The following is a 25175-nucleotide window of genomic DNA, read 5'->3' as shown; positions in this document are numbered from 1 at the left end:
AAGGTGCTCCCCTAATGCCAATGTTTTTTCTATTCATCTTCAGCTTCAAGGGCTAGATGGAGCAATGTTCTCTGAGGATCTTGAAAGGTTTAGTGGACAGAGAATACAATCTCCAAAGCTGAGTTCTTTCTATTGGTGCTTTACAGAGGGCACAGTGTGTAGTGAACAAAACCAGGCAGGCAGGGAAGATGTGCCAGTCACTGAGGTGACAAGTCTAACAGTGAATGCTTTTGTAATGCTTGGTGTACGGAGTGTTGTAGAAGCAGATGGCAGCCTGGTGGTCACAGTTGCAGATGAAGTCCTCACAGGGGTTGTTTTGGTTTGCAGAGAAATAAGAAAGGAAATTGAGTGGAGCCCATGATCATGCTCTCTATGATTTGTAACCAAAAGAAACCAGTGGCCCTGCCATTTGTGCAGACTCAGGGTTGAGAGTCAAAGACACAAAAGTGCATTGGGTGCCCAAATAGTTGGAACACATTTATAATAAAAGAAAATCATTTGTTGTATGGCTGGGGAGATGGCACCATGTGGGGGCCATCTCACCCCCACTTTTTTCCAGAGTGCTCTTGAACAGGAGCAGCAGGATATATTAGATAGAAAGAGAGATAGAAAGGGACAGTCAGAAAACACAGGATAGCCTCGGGAGGGCCTAGATCCTCATCCATCAGGCCTGATGGTCTCTTCCAAAGGGCTTTTAGATGAATGTCAAGTGGTGGAGGAAAAGACCTCCCCCCAGCACAGCCAAGTGCAGACCACCTCAGACACCTGGTAACCATGCATGTGGTCCAGCCATCCCACAATGCAGCCCTACTGTATAAAGCAACCTCAGATCTAACTGGGAACCTTTTGTGGGCTCCCACAGCACAGTTGGTAAAGCAGTTGTCAAAAGTGCATGCAGGCCTGACCTAGGATGCCCAGAGCCCTTGTAAAAGGCAAGATGTGCTTGGGGCATCTGTAACTCTGTTGGGCAGTAGGGAGCATGTATGCCCAAAACTTGTTGGCCAGTCAGGCTAGCTAAAGTTGAGTGTCATGTTTAGAGAGAGACCCAGGCTCTAAAGACATGGTGGAGAGTGACTGAAGAAGACACAGGATGCAAACTCATTCCTTTGTGTCCTTTCTTAAAAGGACAAGAAAAATTTGCCAGGGCACCTTAAGCCCAAGTAAATTGGTGCCAGGGCAATACAGCAGAGGTAGAAGGGGCTTTCTTTGCTTGGTAGGTGAATGTAGTGAACTTTTATAAGGAGTCATCTGAGTCCAGACCTAGAAGCTAAAGGTGACAGATGTTGTCACCATGGGGGGATGAGAGAACCCCAACCTAGAGGCCATTGGATCCCAAAGGGAACCCCAAACCAGAACTTCAGATGTGACCATTAGGAAGCTGTACATTGAAGACAAGAGAGGTGTGGTTCACTCTTAAGGGACAAGGGTGCTACCAGTGAGCAGAGTGACCAGCAGAAGGAGTTTCATCCTAAGTAGGGGAAGACTCAGTGACTTCTCTTTAGAGTCCTGTAACTGTGCTCTGACAGTGTCCAGTCAGCACACGGCCCCTGTGACTACTGTGTGTATAGCACAGAAGTAGAATATGTGCACCCTCACACACAGTCCCGACCTGCAGAGCTACTGTAGATGGTGACAGAGCCTGAATCAGTGCTGTTGCAGAGACAGAGAAAGGGACAGCTCAACACCCCAACCAGCTCAAGTCAGTGACTGGCAGAGTGCCAAGTCTCTCTCCCGTGAGTGCTATGAGGTCATGAGAAAATATAGATATTGCTTCTGGGGTTGGGTCTGAGGGATGCTGACAGTGACATGTAGCTGGCCACTACAATCCTCCATGTTTACTGTATAAACCAAGTGGAAGTCCATCCCAAGAACTTGACACAGCCTATGAGGTAGATATAATTACAAATTCAATCTTAAATTAATTAAGTAATTAGTTAAAGTGTGTGTGTGTGTGCGCGCGCGCGCGCACGTGTGCGTGCGTGCGTGTGTGTGTGTGTGTGTGTGTGTGTGTGTGTGTGTGAGAGAGAGAGAGAGAGAGAGAGAGAGAGAGAGAGAGAGAGAGCACTTGTATGCACATGTGGAGGTCAGAGGACAGTTTTGTGTCTCTCCTTCTTTTAAGTGGGTTTCAGGAATCAAACTCAGGTCTACAGGCTTGCATCATAGGCTGCATCTTAGTAGCCCCAAAACTCCATTTGAAAATTGGGAATATAGTCAGAGGATGGTAGTGGTCATGCACATCTTTTATGCCATTAATGTCAGCACTCAGAAGCAGAGGCAGGCAAAATTTGAGTTGAGGCAATTCTGGTCTACACGGTGAATTCCAAAACAGTCAGAATACACAAAGAAACCCTGTCTCAAAAAACTAAAAACTAAAAACTAAAAGAGAAAAATAGAGAGCAAATGCTCAACAGATGTGACCACAGGCCAATATGATGCAGGCAATCCTTCAGCTGAGGCTCTCCTCTGTGGTGGTATTCTAATTGTACTGAAATGTGATTTTAATTGTATGTTAATAAATAAAGTTGCCCGGGGGTCAGAGCTATTAGAGCCATAGACAGAGCGTGGTGGTGGCGGAGCGGCGGCGGCGGTGGCGGCGGCGATGGCGGCGACGGCGGCGGCAAACGCCTTTAATCCCATAGATCTCTGTGTGTTCAGGGATACAGAAAGCATTGGAGACATATGCCTTTAAGACCTAGAGGGCTGTACATACAGACAGTGACGAGGCAGTCATGTGTTTGGGTTTATAACCAATGAGAAGGCAGAACAAAATACTATGAAAGGACAGACACACAAGAAATAGCTCTCTTTTGGGAAGCTAGGACCACTGCAGGAGGAAGGGTGAGATTTTAGCTCTGAGCTCTGATCTCTTGACTTTCTCTTTTACATTGGTTCTGTGTTTCTTATTTAATAAGACGGTTGGTTACATCTACATCTGGCGCACAACATGACAAGAATCCATTAAAAACTGCTTGGCTTGGTGGCAGGTCTGGTTTCCCGCAAGGGCAGCTGGCCCTTTCCAGCCTGGGCAGCCAGCTCACTAATCCGAGCAGCTGGCCAGCTTCCTAGCCTGGGCCCAGGTCTGCTTGGCCTCAGGCCAGACTAACCAGTGAGCTGCTTGCTTAAAGCCGGTGCTACAAACAACTCAGGCCTGCCCTGCCGAACAGGGCCCCACCTGTAAAGCCAATGCACATGGTCAGAGCTTAAGGAAGCCAGAGCCAAGCCTTGACTCGGCTCAAGAGGGAACACATGGCTGGAATTAAGCTTTAGCCAGCTACACTTTCTTGCTCTATCTATCTATCTATCTCTATCTCTCTCTGGATTTACACCTCGGACACTAGGTGGCTGTTTTGAAATTTCCTCAGATTTCTACTGTTCTATGCAGATTTGGTAAGTCACAACATATTAGATATTTTAAAGGAAACTATTTAAAAGAGAAAAATTTTCCACATTACAAAAAATAGGCTTTATGTGTACATTGGAAGAAAATTGGGTTTTGTTCAAAATTTTAGACAGTCTGACAATGGGACAACTATATGAGAAGATTAGTATTGTTGGAATTATGCAGTTTATCACTATGCTAATCCTCATTTTAATATTTAAAAAGATAGTCAATTTAAGTGCCAGGATAACAGCTTTAGAAAAACTTGTTAAACCTGTAAAAATTCAGACAGAAGAAATTAACAGTGAAGTTGTTTCAAGTTTGGATCATAAGGTTACAGAAAGAAAGCCTGTTTTCACACAGTCACCCTTAATTTATCCTGTAACCATACAGCAGATGCCTAATCAAATGGCTACACAAAATATTTGGACTCCAATTGAAATGTTGGATTTAAAAAGGTTTAAGGAGGAAATAGTATCTTATGGCATGCATTCCCCATATGTAAAGCAAATGTTAAACTCTTGGTCAACATATAATAGGATTGTACCACAGGACTGGCAGGACCTTGCACAAGCTGTTCTGGAACCCAGCCAGAGACTTCAATTTCTAACATGGTTCAAGAATGAGGATAAAAACATAGAAAAACAATGGAGGGATAAAGGAATACAAGTCTTCCAGGATCAGCTTGTTGGAGAAGGTCAATATGTTTCAGTACAAACACAATGTTTATATGCTATCCAAACCTTAATTCTATGTCGAATGGCAGCCTTGAATGCATGGGACAGAGTTGAAGAACCAGAGAAAACTGAGTCATTTACAAAGGTTATACAGGGCCCAAAAGAATCTTTTACAGATTTTTTTACAAAGACTGGCTTCAGCAGTAAAGAGAATGGTCTCGGATTCAGAAGCTAGTAAGGCAATAATTCAATCTTTGGCCTTTGAGAATGTGAATGCAGCATGCAAAAGAATAATCAGGCCGTTGGAGGCAAGATCTGCACCTTTGGAAGATTGGATTAGAGACACAGTTAATGTTGAGGCTGATAAGCATGATGATATGTGGGTAGGAGAAGCAATTTCAAAAGGTTTGAGGAATGTTAGATGTTTTGAATGTGGAAAGCAAGGACATTTGAAAAGGGACTGTAAACAGGTCATTCCTAGAAAGAATGTTTCTTCAAGGAACAATGGCAACAGAATGCCCCTTCCTTCTGGAGTATGCAGAGGGTGTGGTAAGGGAAAACACTGGACCAACAAATGTAGATCAACAAAGGACAGACAGGGTAATCCTTTGCCTTGGTCTTCAGGAAACTCCCAGAGGAGCCTCACGCAGGCCCACCATTGCAAATCCAGTTTAAACCTTTCCTGCAGCCATAGAGGAAATCCCTGCTCTGAGCAATTAAATAACCAAATGCCTATTGGAATAAATCATACTGGTCAGGATGATGAAACAGAGAGAATAGAAAACTCAGGAGAAAACATAAAGAAAATTTTTTGGCAAACTTCTATTAATGAACAAAGACCAAAATTAACAATAAAAATAAATGGTGTTTTGTTGTCTGGTCTGGTAGACACAGGTGCAGATGTTACCATAATTGCACCAGAATTTTGGCATCCAACTTGGCCTCTTCAGGAGGTAAACGGTAAACTGTTAGGAATTGGGACATTATCTCAGGTGAAACAGAGTGCAAGATGGCTCGAATGTATAGGTCCAGAAGGACAGAGAGGAAAATTAAAACCATATGTGGCTAACGTAACTATGAACCTGTGGGGTCAAGACTTGTTGCAACAATGGAATACTCAGATTAACATCTCTCCAATCTCAGAAACAAATCATACACTAGCACATGTTACTGAGAGAAATATTGGAAGATATTGTTCTAATGAGTGGTCACCAGCCATCCATATTATACAAGAACAGGGCACAACAACTGATGATCTTCCAAAGACACCAACAGCTCTACCTTTAAAATGGTTAACAGACAAGCCTGTATGGGTCCAACAATGGCCTTTAACAACAGAGAAACTCCAGGCTTTAGAAGAGCTGGTAGAAGAACAGTTAAATGCTCAGCATATTGAAGAATCGACCAGCCCTTGGAATTCTCCTGTATTTGTTATTAAAAAGAAATCTGGTAAATGGAGAATGGTAACAGACCTTAGAGCAATTAACAAAGTAATTCAGCCAATGGGCTCTCTACAATCTGGGATGCCTTTGCCTACTCTGTTACCAAAAGGATGGCCTCTCATAGTTATTAATTTAAAAGACTGTTTCTTTTCAATACCCTTACAAGAAAAAGACAGAGAAAGATTTGCTTTTACAGTACCTACTTATAATAATTCTCAACCAGTTAAAAGATTTCAATGGAGGGTCCTCCCACGGGGATTGTTGAATAGCCCAACTCTGTGCCAATATTTTGTACAACAGCCATTGGATGTGATACGTAAAAAATTTCCTAAATCTCTAATTTATCATTATATGGATGATATTTTACTAGCTGACTCAAATACAGATATTTTAGAAAGAATGTTTGAAGAAGTAAAGAAAATTTTGCCTTGCTGGGGATTACAAATTGCTCTTGAAAAGATACAAAGAGGAGATTCTATTAATTATTTAGGATGTAAAATAGAGCTACGAAAAATTAGACCCCAAAAGGTGCAAATTAGGAGAGGTAGACTACAGACTCTTAATGACTTCCAATGATTATTTGGAGATATTTCTCATCTACAAACTATTCTTGGGGTAAAAAATGATGAACTGACTAATTTGTTCAATACCTTAGAAGGTGTCAAGGATGTAAATAGTCCAAGAGAATTATCACCTGAAGCTGAGAAAGAATTGGCCTTGGTAGGAAAGAAAGTGCATGAAGGGCACGTGGATCGTATTGATCCAAAGCTGGATTGCATTTTGGTTATTTTACCTTCTAGGCATTCTCCTACTGGAATATTAATGCAGAGGGAAGATATTATATTGGAATGGATATTTTTACCAAATAAACCAAATAAAAAATTAAAAAATTATGTGGAAAAAAATCTCTGACTTGATTTGCAAAGGAAAATTGAGTTAATTAGCAGGAATAGACCCAGCAGAAATTGTCATACCATTAACTAAGGAGGACATTGAAAAATTATGGACAGAAAGTGAACCTTGGCAAAGAGCTTGCAGTAATGTTTTGGGAGAAATTAACAGCAAATATCCCAAAAGCGATAGAATTGATCTTATAAAGAGAGCTGATTGGATCTTGCCTCGAATTGTATGGCAAAAACCCATATCTGGAGTTCATCCCTTTTATACAGATGCCAACAAAGAAGGAAAGGCAGGTTACAAATCAGAAAATTTAAGTAAAGTGGTTCAAAGTCATATAATTCAGTTCAAAAATCAGAATTGTATGCTATTCTGTTGGTATTAATGGATTTTTCAGAACCTCTCAACATAGTAACTGACTCTCAGTATGCTGAAAGAGTGGTGTTACATATTGAGACTGCAGAATTTATCCCTGATGCTTCAGAATTAACTTCACTATTTTTTCAATTACAAGATACAATCAGGAAAAGGAATCATCCTTTATATATAACTCACATTCAATCCCATACTGGTCTGTCAGGCCCTCTAGCACAAGGCAATGATGAGATTGATAAATTATTGATAGGAAATGTGCTGGAGGCCTCAGAATTTCATAAAAAACATCATGTCAATAGTAAAGACTTAAAAAAGGATTTTTCCATAACCTGGCAACAAGCCAAAGAAATAGTAAAGAAAAGTCCTACTTGTTCCTTCTACAATCAAACGCCATTACCAGCAGGATGTAACCCAAAGGGTACTCAGAGGAATGAAATCTGGCAGATGGACATGTTTCACTTTGATGAATTTGGAAAATTGAAATATGTGCATCGCTTCTCGGCCTTTTGGCTAAGATCAAGTGTGAAATATGTACACCACAACCATTGATACTTATTCAGAATTTCAATGGGCAACTGCTTTGAGTTCTGAAAAAGCTGATTCTGTAATCACTCATTTGCTAGAAGTTATGGCCATCATGGTATACCTGCACAAATCAAAACTGACAATGCTCCATCATATGTCTCTGTTAAAATGAAACAGTTTTTTGCTTATTACAATATAAAGTATATTACAGGCATACCACATAATCCTACAGGTCAAGCAGTTATAGAAAGATCAAACATAACTCTAAAGGATATGCTAAATAAACAGAAAGGGGTAACAAAAAACCCAGAAATAGACTGCATAACGCTCTTCTAACTTTGAATTTTCTGAATGCCAATGAGAAAGGAACAACAGCTGCAGAGAGACATTGGATAATAGAAAAAAACTACAGAATTAAATCAGCCTATATACTTTAAGGATGTGCTGACCTCAGAATGGAAACCAGGGTATGTATTACATTGGGGATGATGTTTTGCTTTTGTTTCCACAGGAGGAGATAAGCTGTGGGTACCATCATAATTGATAAAGTTTTGATTTGAATAAAAGAAACCTCTTATTTAGAGGAGGTGATAGTTCATCAACCAGCATGAGCATCCAATTTAAACTAACTTGTATCAATAACACATGCCTTTTCATTTAATCAGATAATAACTTGCCAAAAAAAACATCCCCAAAATTAGTCTTGGGGAAAGGTTTTAGTTTTTGTCTTTTAGGAGAATGAAGGTTTAGGAATCTGAAGAACACTGGACAAATGAGACAACTGAAGAAAAGGGACAAATCATCTATCCCAAGAAACAGAGTGAAACGGCGTGTGGGTATATATTATAAAAAAATTTTATGACTTCCTAAATGTTTGTTTCTGCTTTTCTCTAAAGATTTAACACTATTGGTCTTCTAATAGTCCCAGTTCAATTAAAATTTAAAGCTGACTTTGGAGTTGGAGAATGGCTCTCTCCTTCTTTAAACTCAAGCATATTGTTAAAAGGAAAATGCATATTCCTTGTATCATGCCAGAATAAAAGAGCCATCTTCTGCTATGGGACAGGACAAAAGCCAAATTAATTAAGGGACTATTCTATTACTAATCTCAACTCTTTGATTCTATTCTGATTCTTTAAACTTTTCTTAAAGTATGAATTTTATATCAAAATTTACCAGATTAACATATATAGATATATACATTTTAAACTTTGTTAAGATATGAATGGTCATATAGAGTACTAACTAATTCTAGAAAAAAAAGCTTCAATTAGCTGCATATATATGTCTTTGTGTTCGAGTCTCTTATCAGTTTTCTGCAAAAAATCATGGCCAGGCCTAACATCAACCGAAGTCTCCGGAAAGAAGATGGGGCCCCACAACAACAACAATTCCACATGGACAATAATAATATCACTAAGCTGACAAACATCATCCACAGATCAGCTTTGAACTAGAACTACAAAGTGCTCAGAGCAATTTTGAGATGACTAGCTGAGATGATCCAGTATCAAAGACTACTTGAATAAGGACTTGAGATAAACCCTGAACTTTGGCATTATACACAGACTGGATAATGAAGGATATAGTTACCTTTCCTACAATTTGACAATTAACCTAAAATTTTTCTTTCAGGATAAAGAAAACTTCGCCCATACCCAGCAGGAAGCAATTTTAAGAATATGACGCCCACATTCCCAAAGAGGTGGTGTGGGGTGGGTGGTTTTTTGGTCTTTTTAATGGGTTTTGGGTCTGGGATAATTTTCAATGTTTAGGAAGGTTGGTTAAAAGTTGTTGTCAAGACTGGGAGGCCAAAGATTTAAAAAGCAGAAGATTCTCTCAAGACACAAGTTGTGTGATAATAGTGTGTTTTGTGTGTGTGAATGAGAATTTGTAAATGTTAAATTCTAGGCTTCGACAATCATTGTCAGCGCAGATTAAGCTGCAAGTATTTATGTTCTAAAACTTAAATTATAAAGCCAGTTACATCTTTCTAACAACTAGTTTTAATGTTTATGAGCATATTTTACCTACGTTACCTTTTCAGGATGTTGAGAAAGATGCATCACAAGCACAGGCTGGAGGCTGGGGGCTAGATGGTTTTGAGGAAGAGGTCTTGGTGGACTCTTTCATAGAACAAAGGGAAGCAATGCCTTCTGGGAAATGAGCTAAGTTTTAATCTAGTCTTTAAGATTAGAAGTCAAAAACAAAAATATTAAGGAAAGAAAAACTTAATTGATCTTTGAAGTATTGTTATGTGGAATTGAGTGGGACTTTTGAGGCCTTTCTTCCAGAAAACAAGGACTTGGTTGTCAGGCCTATATTAGGCCTAAACCTTGGTGCCATGTAGTTGTACTTAAATCATTTCAATGGAAAGTGTCTTAGTGATTGGAACTTCTAGTGCAGTTTGGAGTTCTTCCATTTGAAAAATGTGATATTTGCATGGGATTGTTTGAATCTTGTTTTCTAGTCCCTCCCCATCACCACCCTCATAGTCTGAAGGTAGATTTTTCTCTTGATAAAGGAACAAAAAAGGTGAGCATCTTGTTTATAAATAGGTATCTAGTAACTAGTGGTAAACTTGAAATGGTAGAATTCTTTAAAGCCTAATTCTAGGTAGCCTTAAGAAAATGTATCTTAATTATTTTTGAACCTGTATTCACCTTGTTTTTTTCAAATATCTTAAGTTATATTTTCTTTTTCAGAGCTGCTTCTTTTTTGGGGCTACTTTTTTTTTTTAATTGAGGCGTAATTCATAAAAGGGTATATTGTTTTGATGAGACTTTTTACAACTATGGCTGGATGTCTTTCTTTAGTCTTCCAAGAAGGGCCATTTTACTTTTTTAGAGTTACTTTTTAAAGTCATGAGGTCAACAACTTGGACTACTATGCATGTAAGTGCTAATGCAAATTAAAGCCCAAGTTGACCTCCAGCAGCAGTTCATTCTATGTTGACAGTGAGAGAACACTTTGCCTGTTAGGATACTGTTACTCGTGGACTGAAATGCTGAAGAAACCCCTCCCCCTATTCTGTTTTTTGCAAAAATCAAGGTATATTCTAGGGTTTCCTGGTTGACCTCAACAGATAAACTGAGATGATAGTCTTAGTTCAGAAATGATCTGAATGTAGATTTACAGTCTACGTGTACAGCTGGCTAAGTGAGATCGCTTTCACAGTTCTGCATGTATCCCATCAGCTCCCCATTAGTCACTGAACTCTTAAAACTGGTATTGCAACATTATCACAATGTTTTGCGCCAATTTTATAAACTTTACAGTACAATATGTGTTCCTTTTCTGAGGCAAACCAAAGGTATATTTCTCAAGGTTCTGCTGCTATCAGCAGCGTTGATGGAGGATTTTTTTATACATTTGTAATAGATAGAAATAAACCAGAAAAAAAGAAGAAAAAAAAGTGGTGGAGGAAAAGATGAACACTGCAAGAATACTCAAAAGAGCTGAGAGTTGCAAACGCCAAGAATGGCTTTGCATAGTAAATGGAATAGAACAGCTCTGAACTATAGCTTACTTTTCCTGGTTTGGTCTGACAGAATGATTGAATGCTTTTGTACAAAAATCAGAGCCTTAAAAACAAGGATTTGGTGAGATTGTAAAATGGTGTGCCACTTTGGCAAAACAGTTTGGTGGTTGGTCAAAATGCAAAACATTGTTACTCTGTTATTCAACAATTCTACCCTTAGGAATATATCCTCAAACTACTGAAAATGTGCACCTATGAAACATGTACATGAAGGTTTACAGCAGTGTGTTGCTAATAGTAAAAAAGTTAAAACAACTTAAATAGCTATCAAATACTGGAGAGAAATAAAATGTGGCTTATTCATATAATAGATTATTATTAAGACATAAAAATGAATGAGAAACTGACAGATTAAATTACTTTGGTGAACCTTCATAATTTCATTTGCATATCTTTCCGTTTCTAATTTATAAATACATTTGGGGTTATAAATTATAAATGTACTGCCTCCTGTCAACATTGTATACTTCTATTTGATGATTTCTGTGTCAAACATTATATGGAAATGTTTCCAAGTATTTTCTGTATTAACTGTGAATGAATAGAACAAAATAAATTGCCTGTGATGGGAAAAAAAAAAAACCTAAAAAAAAAAAAGTTGTTGTCAAGGGTTAGGAAAAAGGCTAAGCAAAGGAGATTAGATTTAAGGTTCCTGTTTAGAGAGAGAGAGAGAGAGAGAGAGAGAGAGAGAGAGAGAGAGAGAGAGAGAAAGAAAGAAAGAAAGAAAGAAAGAAAGAAAGAAAGAAAGAAAGAAAGAAAGAAAGAAAAGAAAAAGACAATTACTAGTTTTAAATACTTTACATTGGGTTGGATTGTTTTATATTGTATACAAATTTGAAATTGATATTGTTAGAAAATGCTATATGTATATTTCTAATTGTATTTATACCATTCATTTAACAATGTAATGCAATTTTCTGATCCTTGAATGTTATTATTACCAACTATTAGGATATAAAGAAATGAAAGTTAGTAGTTAGACATTACAATAGAACTTGTAGTCATATTAGATATGTTTTAAAAATTGAGCAGAGTTGTTTTAGACAGGTCATCTTCAAACCCTTCAGAGATCTACAGAATATGGCATTTAAAATGTTTTAATAACTTAGAAAATTTTTCTTTTTTTGAGACATGTCGGCTCCTGGCAGTACCAATCTACTTCAGAGAAAATATGGGCATTGAAGAAACTGCATATGGAGTCAACTTTCATTGTGGCAAAAGTTAGCCACTGAACAACAAAGTATCCTCGAATCAACAGGACAAAATGGACAGACAGAACATGAAACAAAGGACTACTGATTCCTGCCAAAACAAGTGTGGTTATGGCTTTATCAAAAAGGCATCTTCTGAGGCCAGGACAATATGGCCCCATCCCTGAAGTGGCCTTCGCAATCTGGAAAAGGTACAGTGCCCTTTTCTCCAAAGGCAGCTTAACAGGCAGAGGGCCAATGGCTTCTGTTGTGCAATGGAACAGCAGCTGAAAGCTCATGTCTCTCGATAGTAGACTGGCATTTAATAGAGGGATGTGGAGAAGAAGGGGATGCTGAGATGAAGCCATATATACACAGCCAAGAAGAATGGACAGCTGAATTCAAAAACTGTCACAATTTCCAGAATTTAAAATCCTGAATCATGACAGGACACTAGTGGAATTCAGGTGTTTCTGGTACATGGACTGCTCTCACCCAATGTGAGGTTGAACTGTTGACCTTGTGTACATCCTACTTCACAAATGAGTCTGTCAGATACACTAAGCCTATAGGCTGAAGATGATGCCCCAACACTGTGGAAACCTCAGGTGACTGTCCAGGCAGCTGGCTGTTTCTGTCAACTCACAAATTTTTGGAAGTTGCTTGCATGCACTTCCTGTTTTTATTTTTGTTAGCTAATATTATTTCCTTCTCGGGTCTCTGAGGGAGTTGAAGATTAGTTAGTTATGGTTGAAAATTAGCTATTTATATTTGAAAATTAATTAGGATAGAAAGTGCATTAAATACATCTTGGATTTACCAAAATAGGATAGATAATGGAATTATTTTCTCTAATTTGTCAAATAACTGTTTAGGTATTTATTACTTGTATATATTGTTTATAGTTATTATACTTTTGTATATAGTTTTTCTTATGTTAGTTATAACCTTTTGCTTTTTTTCTTTTTATTAAAATAGAAAGGGGGAAATGTGGTGGTATTCTAATTGTACTGAAATGTGATTTTAATTGTATGTTAATAAATAAAGTTGCCCGGGGGTCAGAGCTATTAGAGCCATAGACAGAGTGTGGTGGTGGTGGCGGCGGCGGATGCGGTGGCGGCGCATGCCTTTAATCCCATAGATCTCTGTGTGTTCAGGGATACAGCCAACATTGGAGACATACGCCTTTAAGACCTAGAGGGCTGTACATACAGACAGTGATGAGGCAGTCACGTGTTTGGGTATACAACCAATGAGAAGGCAGAACAAAATACTATGAAAAGACAGACACACAGGAAGTAGCTCTCTTTCGGGAAGCTAGGACCACTGCAGGAGGAAGGGTGAGATTTTAGCTCTGAGCTCTGATCTCTTGGCTTTCTCTTTTACATTGGTTCTGTTTTTCTTATTTAATATGACGGTTGGTTACATCTACACTACTCAACCATTACAGGGCCTGAAGAGATGATCAGCACTTAAGTGCACTTTCTGCCCTTGCTGACTGGCATTCAATTCTCAGCAACCGCATGGTGGCTGTCAGACAATCTCCTGCCTGTTGGTTTGGCCATCTCTCATGTACCCTCTAAAGTAGCACCCTAGCACCTCATTTTGTCCACTTCTCATGTCTTCCCTGCATAAAAACCATGTTGGGGATGAGTTGATTTAGTTGTCTCCATGCTCAAGATCAGGTTTGACAGGTGAGACCTTCTGAAAGTTGACAGGTGATACCTATCAACAAAGCTTACTGCTGGTCTTTTTAGGACTTGTCATTATCTCAAAATTTTCTCTCTGGAGCCCTAAAGATACTTCATTCACAGACAGCAGGAAGCAGTTAGGAGAACCTGACATCTATATTCCCAAGTGGGGTTTTGGAAGCTTTTGGTTATTTATTGGGTTATGGATGTTTATTATCCTTTAGGGGAATATGGTATATTTATACAAATATAAAGTTATTTTTTACACTGTATATATGTTTCTACTCTTGTTTAATGGATTTTTGTATACTGTTGAAAATTTAAGGTTATTTTGTTACAACATATTGTATGTATGTTTCTATTTTTGTTTGAGGTTGTTGTCAGGGAATGTTAGTTATTCATTCCTCCCCCTTGGTGACCCACCCATTGGCCTGATCATGTCATTTTATGTAATGTTAGTTCTCTTTAAGAATAAACCCATCCCCCCTTTTCTCTCTCTTTCTTCCTCTCTTCCTCTCTCTCCTTTCACGAAGCTGTGTGCACCTCTGCTTTCTCTCTTTCCATCTTTTTCTCTTTGTCTCCCCTTCCCAGTTACTAAATCTGTGGGTCTAAAATTTCTAATTAAGTCCTTAAATTTTAACTTCTGTTCCTAGTTTGAACTTATCTCAACAGTTCTTCATTTGGCTGGCAAATTTTTCAAAGCATTGCTGACTGCAACCTGCTCCAAATGATCATGAGCTCTGTACATGCTGAATGCTGATGTAGACCAACCAAGCCAATGTGATTGTTCCCTGTCTTTACAGCTGGGTCAGATAATCACATGTTTCTGATAAGTGGCCCATTGCTTAAATTCCCTCCATACTATTGACTAGCCTTTTTGTCATGTTGGGCACTGACTAGCTACACCCTCTTTCAGCTTGTAGAAGAGCGTACATCATCCCTGGCCCTGAAACAGACTAAAGGGGCTAAATAACAGAGAAATTCCCTGGCACAGGGGACAAAATGTCTACCTATAATGCCCATTGATATACTAGGAAACTGGGGACAGAGCTGTCAATTGATAGATTTACTAACTAAAATGGCTCCACAATAAGATAAGACACTTGACCTTCTATATGTAGAATCAAAGAGGTATTATGTGGCATTAAAAATTATCATTTGTATATAAGTCGTTCAGGATTTTGATCTGACTGTACTCAAAGATCAGAACAATAGGGCCTTAGGAGTGGCAGTAGATGGAGATATCGCTGCCCTAGAAAAAAATCTATTAAACATTTAGAGAAATTACTCTCTTCTCTAGCTAAAATAGTTCTCCAGGATAGAAGAGACATTGACCTAAAAATTATTCAGTTGGTTTCCCTGGTTATCATTCCTTCAAGAAGGGGTCCTATGCAAGGCCTTAGGAGAGGAATGCTGTTTTTATGAAAACCACTCAGGGGTCATTAGAAACTCCATGTCCCTGCTGAGAGAGAAGATCTGTGAAAAAGGCAGATGCAATAAGGAAACCTCCCTGGTGTCTGTCTTAGCTAGCAACTTAATGATCTTGCTTCTTTTGAACCTTTCACAGGTGTAGACTAAGAATACCTGCATGTCAGATGTTTGCATTGAGATTCATAATAATGACAAAACTGCAGTTATGAAATGCCAACAAGCCTCAAAAATTTTGGATTGGTACAGACATTTTGTTTGATGTTGGGAATGTAAAGCTATATTTGATTCAACTCTGGTTTATAATACACTCTATATGATAATAGAAATTAAAAATTATAAAAGATCTGTTCAGATATACAAAAGCTATCTTAGAGATTTACACATATCTCTTTGCCAAATGTTCAACACCTAGCTTCTAGAGAATTTAAATTAATGCTGGCATATGTATAATAAATAAAGAATTTGATAACCAAGATATATATTCTATAATGGAATCCCTCAAGGGGGTCATTTTCTCAGAGGTGGGGCATACACCAACTCACAAGCTCCTATTCTCTTGTTCCCATTGGGCCCTGGATCTTTCCCCTGACACTCTTCTTTTCCTTCTCAGGAGACAATAAGTCCTAGTCTTATGAAAGACTTATTGGAGACTTTAGGGAACATAAGCTGATAGTCAACCATTCATAGCTAATAGACAGACAGTCCTCAAATACTCAAAGATCTTCAGAATATGACATTTAAAATGTTTAATCAAAAAGCTCTTCATGATAGAGAGACATGCTGGCTCCTGGCAACATCCTTATTTCCTCCAAAGAAGATGGATTGGCACAGAACCTCCACTCGGAACTTGCTCCAGAGTGGCAGCACCAGTTGCTGAGCAAAACCAGCCTTTCACCTCAACTGCTGCCAGGGCTTTCTTCAAACCATGGACAACAGGACTCTGGAGCCCATTGCCTTACTTTTGCCTAGACAAGGGAGGTTGGTCCTCTCCAGAAGTCCCTGTCCCACAACTGTTAGATCTTCAGAGGCCTTGCAGGCCTAGGCCTGGCAGCCAAAGACTGATGTTGCCCTGAGACCTCTGCCCTCAATGACCATGATGACCCAGGGTGGCTGCTGTGGGTTGGTCTTTTTGTAAGCTATGAATCTGTGCTGCTACCATTGAATAATAAGTAAACTGCTATGGCCTATGGCAAGGCAGAATAGAACCAGGCAGGAAATTCAAAAGAGAGACAAGGAGAAGAAGGCAGAGTCAGAGAGGTGCTGAGCTCTACCCAGGGAAGCAATATGTGTTACAACACAGGTGATGCCACAAGTCCACTTGCCAAAACATAGATTAATAGAAATAGGTTGAATTAAGTCGTAAGAGCTAGTTAATGATAAGCCTGAGTATAGGCCAAACAGTGTGTCATTAATATAAGCCTCTGTGTGTTTACTTGGGATTAAGCAACTGCAGGACACAGGAAAACTTCCGCTTACAGGAGGCTGTCTAGGTAGCCAACAGGGAAGTCTCTGTCACTTTCAATCACTAACTCAGGTAGAAGGTATCCTTCTCAGATCTCTGATGTCGTTTGACAACCAGGCTTTGTCAATTCAACAGCTGCAACCAAGGCTTTAGCTGCCTTTTTTGTTCTCTATGTGAAATTCACAGGCCTCATTCTCTTAGAGCTCACACTGAGTCTATTCACAGTTCACCTTGCTACCAGATTCAAACACAGGACAAACTCACTTGCTGTGACTGCTCTTAGTATCTCCTGGTGAATTAGATGAAAAGAAGATGCTTTAACGTTTGTTTTTGTGAAGATGGGAAAGCTGTCTCACATCTGTTCACTTAATTATCCTTCCCAGATCTGATATTTGCCAATTAATAGCTTTCTTCCCCAACTCCAAGGCTACATGCACCACCTTGGTAGCTCATTAGTAAGTTTCCTGTTAAAAGTACAGGCAGGTGTGACTCATTCATAGACTTAATGGTACAGAATGAACTGGTTTCAGATGTAACGTCAGAGGTTCAGAGTTTTAACATTGATAAATGCAGTTTTGATAAACTGATAGAGCCCTAACTACAGTCTTGAGAGTCCTTAAATTTCTGTGGACTTTATTAGTTCTAGTTTTTAGAGACAGATTAGCATTAGAGAAGAAAGGTAATCCTCCCTTCTCCTCCTTCTTCACTCACTCAACCACAGCCACTCAGCAAATTACTTCTGGTTATAGATTTAAAGATGTGTTTCATTGGGCTGAAACCAGGCCCTAGAAAATGTTCATACTGTTTAACCCAAAGCCATAACTTTTGCTATGACACCAAGATGTAAATCTGTTCTAGTTGTTTTAAAAACTCTTGCAGGTTCGGGCACAGATGCAGCCCTCCTGCCAGATTGATGCCAAGGCCAGACTCTCAAAGGCCCTCCAGATAAACCACCAGCCACTGCACCAACTGAGGACACCAACCAGGAGAATACTGGAAGGATAGAGGAATTTCCCACCTCCAGAGAAACATCATATGTGATGGCTCCTGTACTCCTGATTTGGCATGCCATGGTCCCCCAAGCTGCTTGCTGGAACTTCATTGCTGGTACCACAATCCAGACTCAAGGGGATATCTGCCCTTTCATCTGGCTCACCCACACTTGCCTCTGCTGTACAACCAGGGTACTTTTCAGTCCCATTCTTTGTGGCAATTATCACTATTCCCATGGCTAGGTCTGCTCACGAGGACAATGATAACAATTAATTTCACCCCTAGCCACAGAGGAAAAAGAACTGTTGAACTTTGCCAATACCAAGAATGACAGTCCTTCAAAATTCCTGCTTCACTGAAAAGTCTGCAAGATACTATAGGCCTGTAGGCTGAAGATGGAGGTCCAATGTTGGAGAAGGAACTTTGGATGACTGTCCAGGAAGTCAGATGTCTCTGTCATTGCTGGAGTTTTGGAAGTTGATTGAGTGCACTCTTTGTTTATTCAAATAATATTTTCCTTCTGGGTATTTGTTGGAGTTGAAGACTAGATAGTTACAGTTTCAGGTTTTCTTAGTTGTAATAGAAAGTAAGTTAGGTGTGAAACTTTGGATTCACTACAATAGCATAGATAATGCATTATTTTCTTTGGGTATGCTAACTACAAATGGACAGAATATTGTAAATGTGATTCCTACTTGATAATTGTTTTTGTTGTTTATAGTTTTCCATTAAAGTAAATACCTTTATTTCTTTTTAAACAAATAGAGAAAATATTATAGAATATTATTTTAAGGTGTATTACTTTTGTTTATGTTGCATTTTTTAACTCTGTGAAGCTGTGTTACTGTGCCTGTCTAAAACACCTGATGGTCTAAAAAAGAACTGATCAGCCAATAGCTAGTCAGGAGAAAGGATATGTAGGTCTGACAGGCAGTAAAAACATATAGAAAGAGAAATCTGGGAGGAGGAAAGAAGAAGTAGCCTGAGAAGGAGGAGGACATCAGAGGCCATCCACCCAAGTTACACAGCCAGCCACTGAGTAAGAAACAAAGATATACTGGAATAGAAATAGAGGCAAAAGATATATGGAATAGTTTTAAGTTAAGAAAAGCTGGCTAGAAATAAGCAAAGCTAAGGCCGAGTATTTATAATTAAGAATAAGCCTCCGTGTGTGCTTTATTTGGGAGCTAGGTGGTGGGCCACCAAAAGAATAAAAAACAACCAAAAACAACATGGCTCTAGCTGCACCTGTTGCTCATGAGACCTGACATTGGGAGGGGCAAGGCCTGTGCTTTGGAACTCCACTGAGGATTAGGGTGGGGGTGGAAAGGCAGAGGCCTGGACAGCTGTTCAGTAAAGGAAAAAGATACTGAGAACCATGTAGCCTTAGATCAGCCAATGAGATATCTTATTCCTAAATCTGGTTGACCACAGAACCAGAGATTAACTTGGCTTCATGTGTGGGGTTCTGTGATAGAGAAAGGTAGGGAAGAGGATGTGCTCTGTTTTGTTTCTTGCAAAAAATTAGGCTGCTGTGTACTTTAGTAGAACAATTATCCTGTGTGTGTATTTAGGCACAGTGAAGACCGAAAGGTCACGGGATGTAATCCTGACTTCGGGTCATTTACGCTCAGTCCAGTTAGGTTTCTTGTATCCAACTTCCTAGAATGAGCACACAGCAGAAGCGCTTTGAGTCCAGTATTTTTAGGGCCAAGATGTTCCTTTAGTGTCCGTGTGATACTGCATCTTTCCCCATTCTCTCATCTCCTACTTGTCTGACTTCTTTTTCCTTCCCTCCATGACCCCCCCACCTTTCCTTTCCATTTCCCTGCCTCATCTCTCCCATCCTTCCCCTTCTATTTCTCAATGACCCCCTCCATCTATCTCAGGCTGAGTACTTCCTTTGTCGTTGTTGTGTTTAGAGTCCAGGTTTCTTTGTGTAATAGTCCTGGTTGTCCTGGAACTTGATTTTTAGACTCAGCTGTCCTTGAACTCAAGAGATCTGCCTTCCTCTGACTTTGCATCCCAGAATGCTGGGATGAAAGGCGTGGCTGGGCTCACCATCCACTCTTCAAGGTGCTCCCCTAAAGGCAATGTCTTTCCCATTAATCTTCAGCTTCCTGGGCTACACAATGATGTTCTTTGAGGATGTAAATATGTTTGGTAGACAGTGAATACAATCACCAAAGCTGAGTTCTTTCAATTGATTTTCTTTTAGAGGACACAGTGTGCAGTAAACACAACCAGACAGGCAGGGAAGGTGTCCAGTAACTGTGGTGAAAAGTCTTATGGTGAAAGCCTTTTTATGGCTTGTAAAACTGAAACCAGTGGCCCTCCCGTCAGTGCAGACTCAGGGTTGAAAGACAGAAGCACACAAAAGAACATTGGGTTGTCCAAATTGTTGGAAAACACTTGTAATAGAAAATTAGTTGTTGTGGGGCTGAGGACATGGCACAGTTGGTAAAGTGGTTGCCTTGAGGGCCTGACCTAGGATGCCCAGAGCCCTCACAAAAAGCAAGGCATGTTGGAGCATCTGTAACTGTATTGGGAAATGAGGAGTATGAACTTGTTGGTCATTCAGACTAGCTAAAGGTGGGAGTCATGTTCAGTGAGAGACCCAGCCTCTAAAGACATGGTGGAGACTGACTGAAGAGGACACAGGATGCCAACACACTCCTATACATAAAAACAAATAAACATGGATACTTAATCCTAAAGCCCAGAAAACTATGAATATCAACTACCTGTAGCATGAATATTAAAAGTTGTTATTAATAAAATCAAACCTGAGGCCAGTTATTGGGGTGAACACTGTAAGATCAGAGCCAGAACAAGCCACAGCTATCTCACCTTGCCAATTCCTCAGCTGGTCCTGTTTCCTCAGACTGGAAGCTTCTGTGTCCTCATCCCAATGGCTCTCAGCTGAACTGCTGCTAGAAGCCTGAAAGCTTAACCAGCCAAGTGCTTAACCACCAAATGCTTAACCAGCCAAATGCTTAACCAGGCCAAATGCTTCTAGTTTCTGGTCCTCACGCCTTGTATATCTTTCTGCTTTCTACCATCACTCCCTAGGAATAAAGGCTTGCTTCCTGGGATTAAAGGCATGAGTCACCATGCTTGGCTGTTTCCAATGTGGCCTTGAATTCACAGAGATCCCAGATGGATTTCTGCCTCTGCAATGCTAGGATTAAGGTTTGTGCTATCACTGCCTAACTAGTGGCTTTTCTGTTCTCTGACCCCAGATAAGTTTATTAAGGTACACAATATTTTGGGGAACACAATACCACCACAACTACCACTTCTAAAATTATATGATTTAAAAAAAATTATATGATTTAAGACAATCCTCCTTCCTCTTCCTCCCAAGCTCTTGGATTACAGGTGTGCACCACCACACTCAACTCAGGGGTTGTAGAGGTGGAACCCAGGGCTCTGTGAATGCTAGGTAAGTACTCTAACAACTGAATTATATTCTCTGTCTTCTGATTCCTCACCTGTAAAATGGGAATGATAAATCTTGGCCATCATAGTTGTTGAGTCAAGTATCTGGCTCATAGTCAATGACACAGTTCTCCATTGTTAAGTTAGTATTGAATCAGTATAACGCAGCAGCTAACAAGAGAGGCTTTGGGCAGACAAGATGTCTCAGGGAATAAAGGCACTTGCTGCCAAGTCTGAACCCGAGTTCCATCTCAGGACTTACATGGTCGATAGAGAAAACAGACACGTTGTCCTCAGAACTGCACACCTGTGTTGTGGCACAGGCATTCTCCCCCAGGTATATATAAAATCTTGAAATGTTTTTAAACAGAGGCTGTGGAATGCTGTAGATTTGTGCTACAGAACCAAATGCCATCACTTCTTAGCTGGGTGACCGTGGGCAAGTGACCCTGCCTTCCTCATCTTCCTCATCAGTGACCTCATCTATATTTTAGTATTTATCTGCTGAGGTTGTTTTGATGTCAAAGAGACCAAGAAAATGAAGAATAAAATGGTGACTGTCCTTGTTACTTCCCTGTCACTTCCAAATCCACCCAGGGCCAAGCAGAGTCCAGAGGTCCCAGAAGGTAGGCCTACCACTGCAGGTGATCTCATTTCCAGATCACGGGTCTGAGTAGGAGCTGGTGCAGGCATTGTCTATGAGGGATTTGCAGATTTCCAGCTTCTTGACCTGAGCATATCTGTGGTTGTGAGTCCTGCAGCAGCTGGAGAGAGAAAGGAACAGCTGAGGGAGGACTATAAACCTACAGGAGGTCATTTCTCACCTGCAATCTTTCTCAAACATGTGAGGATTACTTAAACACGGTGTTTATAAAGTAATTTTTCTCAGGCTCCAGAATCTGTGATTTCTTTTAGTTCATATTTATTGAAAGCAATTTCTTTGGAGTGTAGTCAGTGCTGGTCTTTAGTCCCAGTGCTTGGGAGGCAGAGGCAGATGGATCAGTTCATAATCATCCAGGGACACATAGTGAGACTCTGTCTTGAAAAAAAGTGATTTTTTTAAACAAAGCTGCAGGAATATAATAAAATTACATATTCCAAATTTGTGATGACTTTTTAAAGCCAAGGCTGACACTTTTGATGGGAGCTGTGATGGTTGGCTGTGCCCTAGGCTGGTATCTGAGACCAGCATTTCCCAGTATTTATATCTCACACATTCTGCTTTCAGGGAACACTAGATGCAGGGTCCTCTTGAACTGATTTCTTTACTAGCAAATGGGGTTGGGTAAATATACAGGTTGGGGGTCAAGCCTTTAATCTGAGCACTCAGGAGGCAGAAGCTTGAAGATCTCTGAGTTCAAGGCCAGCCTGGTCTTATGAGAATGTTGCAAGAAAACAAGGGCTACACACAGAACCCCTTTCTAGAAACAAATAAACAGAAAATACATGATGTATGGTGAATATGCATGTCTCATGTTTGTGCCTCATGAGATGTTTGTGTTTGTGTCCTATGTTTGTGTCCTATCCCTACCCCAACCAGACACACCAGTCTCCCACCAGATGGATCACTGACCTGTCGAAATACTCCACTGAGGTGTTGGAGCCTCTCAGGAGAGAAGAGGACATAGTTGTCATACTCCTTCAGAGGATCACTCTGAGCCATGGTGCACTTGATCACATTGGTGAACTGCCACATAGCCCAAGGGTTGATGCTGTGTGCAGTAGTGCCTGCTGCAAGAATGCACAGCACCCTCTATCAATCCCACTTGGCTTTACCAGGGGTTGGATGCCTGCCTGTTAGCTTCCTTCTTGACTCCTTCCAGATGCTGCATCAGAAGAGCAGTGAATAGAGGTGTGTGTGTGTGTGTGTGTGTGTGTGTGTGTGTGTGTGTGTGTGTATTCATGGCTACACACAGGTTCACAAGCATGCACTTGGGAGCACTCATAAATGTCATGCTACACACTTGAGGTCAGAGCACAGCTTTCGGAGTTGGTTTTCTCCCTCCATTATGTAGGTCTTGGAAAAAAACTCAATTCACCAGGCCTGAGCAGGAAGCTGTCTACCTGAGACAAGGAGTTGCCCTGTTAACCCAGGCTAGCCTCTGACTCTGTAGCAACTATCAGACCTCAGCCTCCCAAGTGGTAGGATTATAAATGAACAACTTCCTGGGTTGACCCCCCAGGATTAAGTTCTATAAATATTGCCCTTTGCCTTGCTTGCCTTCTTATTTCTCACTGTCAGGACAGACAGACACCACACTTTGAACTGCCCTGTGGTCTCTGTGTTGAGGAGCTGAGAGCACTCTCCAGTCATCAGCCAGGGACAAACTGACCTCTTAGTTCCATAACCCAACAATTCAACCATCTCTTGAGTTTGAAAGCTGCCTCACCCCTACTCAAGCCTAGGTGAAACCCTAGCCTTAGCCAGCAGTGGGATTCATCACAGTTCTAGCTGAGACCTTGAGCCAGAGAAGCAGCCAGCACATGCTGATTATTTTACACTGGAAGAATTAGAAGGAATCTGTTGTATGGCCATGCATAGCTCATAGACAAGGACAATGGTCAGATCATCATTGTAATGTCAGCATTTGACACAACAAACTGTTCATCAGCTGAGGAGTCAGTAAATGACCAGGATTCAGTATGCAGTGGGATATTTGGTCACCATTAAAAAGCAGGAGTAGCTGTGCTCTGACAGTGTCCAGTCAGCACACGGGGCCTGTGGCTACTGTGTGTGTAGCACAGAAGTAGAATATGTGCACCCTCACACACAGTCCCGACCTGCAGAGCTGCTATAGATGGTGACAGAGCCTGAATCAGTGCTGTCCCAGAGGCAAAGAGAAAGGGCTAGCTCAACACCCAACCAGTTCATTTCAGTGACTGGCAAAGTGCCAAGTCCCTTCCTTGTGGATCCTTTGAGGTCATAAGAAGATCTATACACTGCTCCTGGGCTTGGGTCTGAGGGATGCAGACAGGGATGTGTTGTCCCAGGCAGGAATAGCTGGCCCAAGCAATCCTCCATGTTAACCTTATAAAGTAAGCAAGAAGCCTATCCCAAGAATCTCACACAGACTTTGATGTAGATCCAGTTACAATTCAATCTTTAATTAATTAACAATTTTATTAATATGTATGTGTCAGAGAGAGAGAGAGAGAGAGAGAGAGAGAGAGAGAGAGAGAGAGAGAGAGAAAACATTTCTGTGCACATGTGGAAAACTATACTGACTCAGTTCTCTCCTACTTTTAAATGGGTTTTAGAAACTGGACTCAGGTCTACAGCCTTGCATCATTGACTGCATCTTAGTAACCCACAAACTCCATTTGAAAACTAGGAATGTAGCCAGATGATGGTGGTAGTACACCCTTTTAATGTCAGCACTCAGGGGCCACAGGCAGGCAAATATCTGAGTTTGAGGCTAGCCTGGTCTCCAGAGTTAATTACAGTGTAGGCAGAGATACAGAAAGAAACCCTGCCCAAAAAAACAAAAAACAAGAAAGTAAAAAAGAAAGAAAGAAAGCAATTGCCCAACAGATGTGCCCACAGGCCAATATGATGCAGGCAATCCTTCAGCTGAGGCTCTCCAGACCCAGTGTGTGAAGCTGACAATCAACCATCACAGGGGCTGGAGAGATGATCAGCACTTAAGAGCACTTTCTGCTCTTGCTGAGAACTGTGAGTTCATTCCTCAGAACCACATGGTGGCTGGTGAGCAGTGTCTGCTGGCCCAATGCTCTCTTGCCTCTCAGAATGGCCATCGGCCATGTTCACTGTAACTTAGCACTCCAACCTCTCCTTTTCCCCACTTCTCACCTCTTCAATGGTTAAAACCATGTAGGGGTGAGTTGAGTTGGTTGTCTCCATGCTAAAGCTCCCCCTACCCTCCCAGCAGGACTCTGGACAGCCACTACCAGCTACTATATGTCACTGCGCATGTGCACAGAGCTCTAGCTGCACCTGTTGCTCACCAGGCCTCACTTTGGGAGGGGTGAGACATGACCTTCGGGACTGGAGTGTGGATGAGGGTAGGGGCAGAAAGGCAGAGGACTGGGAAATAAATAAATAAATAAATAAATAAATAAATAAAGGAAAAGAGAGACCTTGAACCATGTAGCCTTAAATCAGACAATGAG

The 25175-nt window shown here is 40.6% G+C and overlaps 1 pseudogene; it reads right to left on the bottom strand.

Annotated features, from left to right (window-relative positions):
* Window positions 1-167: 167 nt before the first annotated feature.
* Window positions 168-24906, bottom strand: LOC119087085 (annotated as a pseudogene).
* Between the last annotated feature and the right edge of the window lie 269 nt (window positions 24907-25175).

Source organism: Peromyscus leucopus, unplaced genomic scaffold (assembly GCF_004664715.2).
Source record: "Peromyscus leucopus breed LL Stock unplaced genomic scaffold, UCI_PerLeu_2.1 scaffold_1228, whole genome shotgun sequence".
NCBI classification, from domain to species: Eukaryota; Metazoa; Chordata; class Mammalia; order Rodentia; family Cricetidae; genus Peromyscus; species Peromyscus leucopus.
The sequence above is the reverse complement of the archived record's forward strand: the minus strand, read 5'-3'. Positions and strand labels throughout refer to the sequence as shown.